The sequence below is a fragment of the Pyrgilauda ruficollis genome, unplaced genomic scaffold (genome assembly GCF_017590135.1).
Source record: "Pyrgilauda ruficollis isolate IOZ18807 unplaced genomic scaffold, ASM1759013v1 scaffold6, whole genome shotgun sequence".
In the NCBI taxonomy this organism is placed as follows: Eukaryota; Metazoa; Chordata; class Aves; order Passeriformes; family Passeridae; genus Pyrgilauda; species Pyrgilauda ruficollis.
In genome coordinates this window covers 10,514,300-10,525,095 of record NW_024527710.1, presented here as the reverse complement: position 1 = coordinate 10,525,095, position 10,796 = coordinate 10,514,300, and the positions used below count along the sequence as shown (strand labels likewise).

Genomic DNA, 10,796 nt, shown 5'->3' with positions numbered 1-10,796 from the left:
CCATCCCCGGCACTGCCCATCCCCGGCACTGCCCATCCCCGGCACTGTCCCCCCGGCACTGCCCAGCCCCGGCACTGTCCATCCCCGGCACTGCCCAGCCCCGGCTCCGCAATCCCCGGCCCCGCCCGGCTGCGCTCCCGCCGGACACCGCCAGGTGGCAGCCGCGGCCGCAGCCCCGGCCCCTGATTCTGGGGGTTTTCTCCTTAAAACACCGGCACGGGCCGTGCTCATCCCCGGCTGCTTCGCTCCGGCTGAGCCCAGCAAGCACCAGCACAGCCAATACCAACTGGAAGTACTGATCTACGGGATGGGTTTGTCACCCCTCTCTAAGGAAAAAAAAAAAAAAAAAAAAAAAAAATCCGTGCTTTCACTGAATATTGAAAAAAAGATCAATAGGGGGGAAAAAAATCAAATCCATAACATTGGTAAGGTAATCTCTTTTCCATCTTTAGCCACAGTGTTTGTGCTGACTGACAGGACTAACTGTGCTATTGACAGGCAGTCACTGGTCTGATCAGTGACACATTGGATTCGGCTTGAAGTTTTTCAAAGATACCAAAAAGTTACAGCCACTTTATAACAGATAAAGAATAACAGATAAATAAACAACTAACTCTTACGTGCCATTATTCTTTTCAAGTATTAGTTCTCCATAATTTGAAATTTCATTACAGTTTAACAGTGCCAAGCAAATTCCATGTGTGAATTATCTCAAGGCTGACAGCTTACAGCATGGAGAAATAAATTCCTGTCGTCAGACAAACTTGTCAAGATCTAATCAAAACACTTCAAGTGCGTAAGATAATAAATCATTAGCATCTATAACAGGTTGTGTGGTTTATATTCTAAAAAAGGTATTTCTTCCACTCTCATTTGTTAGAAAGAATTAGTTCCCAACTGTGAAACTATGTAGCAAGGACAGCTTTTTGCTACTGCAAATGAGTAAAAAAACAGGTAAGATATAGATATTATATGTTATTCTGCTTCTGTGGATAGTGTGTTACTTAGACATGCATATACATCTCTTTCATCATATGAGCAGCTGTATTTCATTTATGCTTTTTTAAGAAGGTGGCACCTCTTGGCAGAAGGCACTTTTTCTATTCAAATGACGTATTTCTGTTGATTCCAATACAGTAAGCCCCAGAAATTTTTAGAATGTATGTATAAAGCTCTAGAATTTCATAGTACTGGATGAACAAGCAAAACAGTGACCTTTAAATCTAACTACCTTCTAGTTTTTGAACTTCTAGGGTTCACTTCTACAAGCTTTGCTCTAGTCATTAGAGCTGAAAAGTCATTTAAAGAGAGAACACTCTCTTGCAGCAGCACAGCTCAGGTAATTGTGACTTGTAATTACCAGACATACATCACAAGAAACATGGTCCAGGATCAGGAATGGACAAATCCTTTCCCTTACAGAACTCTTGCTTTACTCAAACAAGATGACCTTTAATACTTCCTATAATGTAGGTAATTCAGGATAAAATCCATGCAAGGTTAGGAGGAGGGCTGCCTGGGGTTTTGTTCCTGAAAACATCCCTTGGAAACTGAGTTTCCAAACAAGGAAGGAACAAAATCCTAGCAGATGACATCTCAATGCAATTGAAATATTATCCTATCCATGCAGGAATTGTCTTCATTCTGCACCGCTACCTTGACAAACACGGTGCAGCTGTGGAATCAATAGGCAGCAGTTCACATTTAATACCACCGTGGTCTTGACAACAAAGAGCACAATCAAAACAATCAATTTTTATACCTGTTGTTCCACAATGCCTCAGTTCATGTTAGTCTTAAAATCCCCTTCACAACCCCTAACAGCCACACAGCCCACCACGTTCTGGCCTCTGCAGCACTTTCCCTGTCCTCTGGAGAAACGACAACGCACTCTCCCAGCTCTCTGCCCTTCTCTGTCTCTCCAGAGCTGGTATCAGCCCCTACAACCCCCCAAAATCGTGAGTAGTGGGGCCAAGGCAAAAGCACCAGAGCTGGACATTGCACAGCCACGAGCAGTGTAATGAGATTTGCTTTTCCCAAATCACCAGGGAGTTTGTGTGTGAAGTTACATCCCAGAGAGAAAATGCCTGGAGATGGAAAGGAGGGAGCAGACTGCAGACCACTGCTAAACTGTTTCCTGTTTGAGGATGCCCACTGCCAGGAGAACACTGCAGATCTCCAGGGGATCAAGGGGACAATGAAAATGCCTCCCAGAGATGGGGATACACTCACAGGGTCGAGAAGACAGCTCAACACTTCAATGTGTGCAGTGGGACCAATGGAGAGTTTGTATCTTACAATGGCAGGGTGATTTCAAATGTATGGAGTAGCACTACAAAAACAGTGATTCAATAATTATGAAAAATGTAAGGGAAAAAGTCCAACAGCATTCCACAAGCACCCTATAAAGGTTAAAGTCTACTCAGAATCATATATAGTATCATTTATAGTAGAGATTAAATGTTTTCGTTAGTAAATTATGAGGTAGGTGGTATGACTTAACTGGTTTCCACTCACACCACAAAGGAGTTTGGCATTACATACCCATGTATCCTGAAAAAATAAATCACATTTTAAGAGGTGAGATAACTAATAAAGGAGTGCTGAGCTGTGACTACTTGGTCTGAAACACTGTTTAAAGGGTGCAGCTGTAATCCTTTCAATATGCTAGTTTATCCTGAAGGACATTTTTCATTAAAGACCACCCTTCTGATGAGAACAACACAGGAACCTGCAAGATTCCAAACTGCCCCTTCTGACAGCACATCTGCCTCCCTGAGCACTTGTGCTGCCAGTAGCTATATTTATATTGCCATTATTACTCCAGCCAGCCTTCATGCCACCTGCTCTCTAGGTCAACAATATAACCCTCAAAACAGGGGCTTACATTTATATTTGATTTATATGAAGTGCTAAATAGCATAAGAACATTATAAAATATTGGTCCACATTATTCACAAAGAACTTTCAGAAGTGGAAATAAAGAACAACTTTCACAGATCCTAAAAAATAAGGAGTGTATTAAATCTTGCAGTACCCAAATGACAAGAACAGACTGTTCTGAAAGTTATTTTTTTGTATCAGTTCCACATTTCAAGGCATAATTATTAAACATGCAACTTGATCTCCACAAGACAAAAGAAGCAGCAGATTTTCAGACAAGCAGTTAAAAAGGAACTTTGGGAAAGAAATTCAGCATCGCAGAATTTATAAAAAGCTGATTCAAATATCTGCCTTCAAAAGAGTTCCTTATATTTCCTTTTATCTTAAGTTCATCACCTCAATCATGAGGCTGTAAAATCAGTTGGACACCATATCATGCCACAGAAGAGCTTCCACAATAAGACTCAATCCTCATTTTACAGGCAGCAAGAAGGCTAAAAGAGAAGAAATACCAGTCACTTTAAAGAGAATTTTTCTGTTTGCAAAATACATTGTCTATACATACATAGATACTGAACATTTTATTCAGTTGTGGTTTTTTATATACAGAAACTGCATCTGAAAACAGGAATGTTTCAGGCAGCAGGAACAGTGCTGGCTTTTTGCATAGGTGTGTGCACACAATATGGAGAGGAAATAAAGTCTGGAAATCTATTTGTTCACTGACCTACAATACAACCCACATCGTTCCAGCAGATCCGTTATGCCACTAAAGTGTGAAAAAACAGGAACCCATCACTCAAATTTGTCACTTTCTCTCAGTCTTGTAATTTGTCCTTGAATATGTATCTGCACATATGGCACAGACCCACAGGCAAAGTTGGATGCTGGAGCCTGCACTGATGGCAGCTTAAATGAAGTCCTTGCAAATTAAAATGAGAACCATTGCCACACAGGATGTTCCATATTTTTGCCAGAGCAGACAGCATGATTCCTGAGATTGCTTTTGACCTTGGCTCCCTTGCAAGGTACTCACTATCATACCAGTTGGGACAATAGACAAATATTTTTACAGCTATAAGAGTAAATACATTTCAGTTAATAAGTTAATATTTCACAGATGATGAAATTCCACTGACAGTCAGTGACCTGGTACCATGCACTCTTGTTTTAATTTTTTTTCCTTTGCTGACTATGTTTGCTTTAGGGTATACTACCAACCAGCAGGGGATTAATTAAATCTCCCTCTATACATAACCATTTGCATTACAGAAATGATATAATGAGGGCTGGAATCTCCAATTCTGATGGAAAGTACAACCTGGCCGTGCAAGGACAAACTGTAATTCATCCATCAGATTAACAGGAAGGAATTTTTCATGGTGATTAAGAAAAAAAAAAAAAATGTCCCATGCTAAGCTTCTCTTTCTGCTATCAGAATCTGTCAGGAAAAATAATTTCCTTCTTTTCACCATATCACTGTAAATGGTTATTAAAAACAGCACTTCTCAATTTCTCTGTCTAGAAATGATTACATCTGAACTTGTTTCCCAAACTCATCAGTAAAGAATTTTAAACAGCAACACTGAAACCGTATCTGTACTGGAGGTCAGATGAGCCTATAGAATATGCTGCAGATATTTTCTGTAATTTACTGACTTTTTAGAAACTAAATTCAGGATCATATTGTTAGATCATCTGCTTAGCTACAGAGATACTTAAAATACAGAAAACAGATACCCAGCCTCTTGCCAATACCATTCAAAATATTCAGAGGACATGGATTTAATTCCCAGACCTTTCTCCACACTCTACTGAATTTATGTCTGCCATCACACAAATTCTAAAATGCCATGGATAGCTTAGTCCCAGGGCATTCCCCTATATTCCCAGTGCCACCCAAACTGTCTGGAACCTCCCTTTCCTAAGAAATCTCACCTTCATGGTGGCAAAGGGCCACAGCCTCCAGAAAAATGCGTGTGACACCAGAATAGTCAATAGCATGTCTGTTCACACAGTGCTACCCTAAACACACTACAAGTTCAAAGCAAAATAAAGTTATTGTTTTGATTCATTTTCTACCTCAGCAGAACTGCATGACAATAAAAATACTGTTTGCAACTATTCTAACATATAAAACCAAATGCGGACAAACCCCTCAGCTGTTTAACTAACAGGCAGCTGTACTTCACTAAATATTCAGTATATATCAGTCTTTCAACCCACAGGTCACAAATCAGCCAATGATGTATTTCAAGCTTTTAGATCTTCCAGCCTTTCTTTTCTCTTCAGCTTAGAAATCCCTTACTAGTCAGCAAAATAAAAAGCCTTTGGATTTATTTCAAATTAGAGTTACAGCAGAAGGAAATAAAGCTAAAAGCCCTTTAAACTTCAAGCAAAATTCTCAAACACAGCAAATTATTTTCCCTCCCCCACCAGCCCTTCTGAATGGGCAACAGAAACTTATTATTCGGTAAGCAAAGCTAAGGATCCAGGTCACATCTGTGCATTAACCTGTCAAGAATATATGTGACCAGAAGTTTCCCACTAACCCTTCATATCACTTAACCTCAGGGCTTTCCGTAAGATTATGGATTTTGACTACTTGACCTAAAATAATTCCAGAATACATCTCAAAACAGGCAAGAATTCACACTTTCCTCAGAATATTTTCAGTGCCCACTCCCATGTGTATATATATAATATATCTATATGTATTTTAGTAAGCCGGAGTGTCTGCTCCATATTTTGTACATTACATCATGTTTTCCAGCCCAAAATACAACATTACACAGTGCACACCATGGGCCACTGCTCATGGCAACAAACGGGACTGAAACCACACGTCATGGCTTGGACTGGCAAATGGCAATGAAAACCACATTCCCAAGGGATGAAGGGACCAGCACCAGGAAAAGCCACAGCTTCTCCACAGCTGCCACGGCTCAGTGGGCACCCAGAGCCCAGGGCAGGGTGGCACTCACACATCCCTCACCAGCCAGAGCCATGAGTGACTTGCAGTCCCCCAGCTCTCATTTCCTCCACAGGATTCATTCCTGTCTCTGTTTCTCAGGACCAGGAGCACAGGGTCACTCTGATTTCATGCCCTCAGTCAAGCAGAAGTCTCTTTCTTCCCATAATAAAGACAATTCCTAGTTTTATATTCAATCCCAAGCTTTTCAGCTGTGATTAAACAAAGAGTGGCTTCTGAAAAGTAAGACAACCTCTAAGAGCCCTGGTCACGATAACAGGGGTACAGTAACTCAGCTGTTCAATCCTTAGAGATCAGTAAGCTAATTTACTACTAACTTGATTGTTTTCTTCAAGGCTAAAAAAATAAAACCAACCATAGAAACAGCCCTCTTCAAGTACACTTGCCAAACTTACTTTTAAATGTTATAGAGCACATAAGAGACAATGTTTTCAAGGTGCAATTTCACTAGCTGGAAAAAGCAAATTTAAATATTACAGCTTGAATTTTGCAGAGTCCTAGATGTGCTGCAGAAGCATAGAAAAAAACCAGCAGAGCAGAAGAAAAACTATGAATTTATTCTCCTAACAGACAATCCATAAATTGCAACAGCAGCAGCTCCAGAAGACCATTATGATAACTTATTTCCCAAATTAAACAACAGTAGCAACCCAAAATATGTGTGTGTGTGTGTGTAGCAACAAAATAAAAAGCAAGACACATGGTAGTCCTCTGTAAATAAAAGGTTATACTTTAAAACCTGAGAAATAACACCAAAAATAAATGCCCCAAATTTTCCTTATATATTTTTGCACAAATTAGCCTAAAGGCAAAGGAATACTGAGAGCAATAAAGCACACAGCTTAGACAGCTCATTAATCTTTCTCATTACTTAATTCTAGTTTTACAAGGCCATGAAGCAGATTCCTGATGTGTGAAAGAGCCTGCCCAGCACTGAACACTCATCCCAAATAATGGAAGCAACTGTTCAAAATTCTCTTTCATTTTTCCAGACGGCGCCAGTTTCAGAAATTTAAGTCAAAAGGTCACATTCTGCAAAATTTTAGAAAATGCGGGGAAGAGTCTCATCTCAGAGCTGTGCAGGACTGCAGCTGTAATGCTATTGTTAGAAACCGCTCTTAAAATTACTCTGTCTTGACTTGCACCAAAAATTCCTTCAAGACTGGGCATGCAATGGTCACAAGGAAACAGTCACAGCTGCTAAAAATGCCAAGAGCATTACAAATAAACAAATCCAGTTTTATTCTCTCCCTTGTAGGCTCATACTAATATTAATCTATGATTAAGTCAGTTGATATTTCTATTGTACATAAATCTACTCCTTAAAAGGTTGTTTCTAGACAAATTAACTGTCATCAAGGCTACCTGACAACCAATTTGATTCTTAAAACTCTTTAAATATCCCCTAAAAACTGAATAACCAAGCCTAACAAAAGGATTCCACAAGAACCTTTCTGGTTTATTCCACAAAAATCTATATAAAACAATGAGCATCTCATGAAAACTCCAGGCCTGGCTCATCAGCTCATATCAATTCAGTAAACTGTTAACACAGACCATGAACAAAAATCAAAGGTTAGCCCTAAAATTATATTGAGATACATTGGTATTATATTATGTTAAAATAAACTGGACATTCTTCAATACCACAGTTGAAGCAACAAAAGGCACGTGGTCAGTTCAGTGTTAATGTCAGCAGCAGAACTCTCCCACCAGCCCAAAGTCTGTCAGGCTGGTTTCTCACTGACTCCCCAGTTGTAAAGTGTTTGAAAGCAAACAGGCAGAAATTAAATTTGTTGGTTGTTTTTGAGAGGCCCTCCCCATGTCTCCAATTGCTTTGTCAATGTTAGGCCAAGACTTGTAACATCAATAGAATTTTATCTTTACAATTGTCTATTTCTCAATTAATTTAGACAAAAAGAAAAATGTGTCAGGTCAGTGTTGCCAGACAGCTGGACAGCTTGGCCAGCCTTAAAATAACATCAGGTTTCCTAATAGTAAAGCTCTGGGAGAAAGTTCCAGGGAAGAGAAACCATTTAGTTCCACAAAAAGCCTCAACAATAAAGGTGTCTCCCATCCTTCCTTAAAGCTGCATCAAATCCGTTCCACATAGATATGGGAAAACACTCTCAGAAATTGAAAGCATAAGCAATCAATTTTAAAGATATTTAGTAATTAGTCCTAAAAGGATTTCCAAGCAAATAAAGCTCCCTTGCCTTCATCTAGTTTATGACTGATAGCATCTGTAACCTCACGTGGCATCCATTAAGTTCAGTAGTTAATTACATCTGCTCTGACTGGACATTATTTACAGAACAAGCAGATGTAATTTTCCACTGCTTAGCTAAGCTACATGAGGCACTTCAGCCTAGCCCTCTCTAATCACTGCTCCTCACAAAACCACAAAAGGAGGGACAGACAGGGTGCTCTGAGCATTTTCTGCAAAGGAATAGTTACAGGCCATCATCCACTTAGTGAAGAAATCCACATGCTGAGCACCATGTGAAAACTGGGAATAATCAGAGCCAGACAGTATTTACACCTTTGTAAGCAAACAAGAGAATTTTAACTTCTCTTTCTGCCCTCAGAAGTGAATAGTCTCTGATATTGCTTATGCCTGCTGGGTTCCACACTGGAGCACAAACCCTTGACAAGACTGATGAAAGAAAGAGCTCTGTTGCTTCATTCCCCAAAAATAAATACTTTTTTACACCAAAAGCAAAAGCCACAGATATTTGACATTTACACATATTATCTGTATAGGAAGAGATATTCACCCCCTGGATATATAAGGTGGTTACACACCTAGAATGACTCATTTCAGTTATAACACAAAGCATTTATACCACAACATTTTATTATTAGTTCTGAAAAACAATCATTTCAGTGAAAAAAACAAACATTAAATTGGAACACGCTTTCCTATCATCTTTCACACATACTTTCAAACTAGTTGGTGGGGTTTTTTCTGCTTAGGCATATTTAAATTAATCATAAAGACAAAAAAAATATATTCGAAAAAAGTAATTAAATGGTCCTCTCAATTTCAGTGAGACAGAACTGTAATAATCACCAACTGAACTCTAATTTTAAAATTACAATCTTATATTAACTTCAAGGGTTCGGTAGTGTGACAATGCTCTAAGATGGAATATAAAATAGGAAACTGCAAAGTGGTGCTAGGCCAAACCCAGCATTCATTTACAAATCAACCCCAATGTGGGGAAAGTTTTCTACTCGTGCAGGTAAGAAAAACTTCAGGCTTAGAAGAGACAGAACATATCTCACAAAAGCAGCATTTATGGCTTTCAAAATGAAAGACAGGTGAGCTGGGAACCATAGGAACTGACCAACCTCATCCCCAGGCATATTTTCAAATAACCACATCCAGCCCTGTCCTTCAGTTGCATCATAAATTCTGCAAATGTCAAGAGAACTGAAGTTTTTGGATCACTCAGATTTCTCCTATGAAAAACCATGGGATACATCTAAGCATCTTTTACACATTTATTTATGAACAACCCTACTTATTTAATATAGTTGGATAATTCGGGTTTACTCAGTGCCAAGAGATCTGTTTCAGAGTAAAGGAAAATGCATCCCCAATTAAAGCAGTAGTAAAATACAGGCACTCACTCCCAAAGCACAGATTTGAGAAAGTGCAGGCTGTGCCTAATGACTTTTAGTTCTGATGGGTGATTACTGTGCTCTGTAATGGGCTGACAGAAACAGCTGATTCTATTACAAGGACATGTTCTGGCAAGGATTCTCTTTCTGTTGCATTTAAATTATAAATATGGACTCTCCTGAAAACATCAAGACAAAGGATACTAATCAATATCTAAAACTTCTGTCTTCTGTCCTTTACCATACTTCAAATTAGAACAAACACTGACTTCACCACCAGGAAAAGCCTTGCAGGTACTCAGGACTGTCTGCACTGTAATTTCTCTGCTGTGCATTCCTCTTCATCCTTTACTCCTTTCAGAAGAAACTGCAAGGTTTTTTTTTTAATTCAGCTGCTGGCTTCAAAGTGAGGTTTTAAGGTATATTCCTGTTTGCATTTATGGGTACAGAAAAAATTCCCAAAGACTTCGCAAGACCTGAAAATTCATCACCAATTGTCACTGAACAGTCTCTTTCTTCAAAGAGGACGTGGGAAGGGGCTTTTCCTCAACTTGACAGGTCTCAAAACCACAAGTCTAATCAATGGCCTTGTTCACACTTTCAGGTTGAATTCAATGCATGATTAAAGCATTCAGCTCAGAATAGCTTCTGGGGAGCCAAAAAGTCTTTAATATAATGTTTTTAACTCGATGTCTGTAATGTACTATAGGAGAACTTGAATACCAGAACCAAAGTCCCTGCTCCTCTGATACATATTTCATAAAAGCTACAAAAAAAGCTACTCATACTGGAAAGAAAAAGCAGCATGGAACTGCAAACTATCTAACAGGCAAAAAGCTTCAGTACATCGAAGCATTTAAGTACAAATGGTGCTCACACTACCTAAAAACCAGGTCTGTACCTCTGCACAAGCTTTCCCACTGCTGTTTTTGAAGTTTTGCTGTCATTTTCTTTTGTCTATCCCACCTCAATAACAATCAGCTCAAACTCAACAGCTATTTTTCAGAGTAGCAGTTACAATTTTGATGTGCTGCTATGTGCATTAGAGGACTTCTTATAAAAAGAATGTTTGCTGTAGACAATAAAGCAATTCTTATGTTGATAACTAATGGGGGAAAAAAAACCTTATCAGATTTTTCACTGAACTTGTTACATTTTTGAGAGGGACCAGACTGCAAAGAAATAAGGAAAAGGATGGAAGTTTAGTGACCATCTGTGAAGAACTAACCTAAATAGCTTTCAAAGAATGACTCAAGGTTTCATTTCCTGATAGCAACCATCTACCCATGATCCT

The 10,796-nt window shown here is 39.1% G+C and overlaps 1 protein-coding gene across 11 annotated transcripts in view; it reads right to left on the bottom strand.

The window, feature by feature from the left end:
- MAST2 (microtubule associated serine/threonine kinase 2) overlaps nt 1-10,796 on the bottom strand; it is a 207,375-nt gene that overhangs the window by 107,702 nt on the left and 88,877 nt on the right. The gene's annotated exons all lie outside the window — the stretch shown is intronic.